The sequence below is a fragment of the Telmatherina bonti genome (assembly GCF_933228915.1).
Source record: "Telmatherina bonti genome assembly, chromosome: 18".
Taxonomy (NCBI): domain Eukaryota; kingdom Metazoa; phylum Chordata; class Actinopteri; order Atheriniformes; family Telmatherinidae; genus Telmatherina; species Telmatherina bonti.
Genome location: NC_136616.1, coordinates 14081507 through 14082413, shown reverse-complemented (window position 1 = coordinate 14082413; position 907 = coordinate 14081507).

Here is a 907-nt window from a genome sequence, read left to right as displayed (position 1 = left end):
GTTGTTTTGGGTTTTTTATGTTGTCTTATGCAAGTATACTGCAGAAATACAATGCAACAATGACTGCAGTACGAACAACAGACGAGGCAGAGGACTCTCAACACGATCACTAGTCCGTTTCCTGTATCTGATCCACTTGAAATGATACGAAACCTGAGTTTATATGCAGACTGAGTCCGCTTCTTTGATCCATATCAGAATTCTTTTGGTGCATTCACTTTTCCCCAAACGAAATGGACTTTCCAAGCAAACAGACTGGGATTCGAATCCAAAAGGCTGATGTGAATGTGTCCTAAAGTAAAAGTTATAAAGTGGTTTGTCGACCCCTTAGGATGTTGAAGGACAACAATGATTTCAGGAATGTAAGAGATAGATGTCAATGTGCCATCAAAACAAATCAGAACCATATTTGTTATTTGGTCAGTTGGTTACGTAGAGCTACTTAGACTCCTCACTTGGAGACTGATGCTGACTGTAAGGATGCGTTCATGTCAGGATAGTCCGCTAGACTCGGTCCGATTGGGGTCTCGGCTCTGTTGTAAGGGGGTTTATTCATGCAAACCGAGATCACGTTCACACTGCACTTTGGTCTAACAATGAATGTGTTCTTAAAGAGGCCGGAGCTAAAACTGTGGTTCAGGAAAGAGGTGGTAGAAACAGAAAAATGCTTTTGTTTTTCTTTTTAAACACAAGCAGTGGTGATGAAGTAAGGAAAACGTCATGGCAGCAACTCAGTGTATTTACAGTGTGTTCAGACCAAACGTGTTTTGAGCGTCAAGAGTGGCAGGTTTCCATGTAAAGTCTGTGGGGAGGCGTGGCTAGGGGGCGTCGAGCTTTATCGCGTCACGTTTTGAGTGTTTTGGGTGTCGGCGTTCCGCGCGGAACGCACCGAAAATTTAAGAAGTGT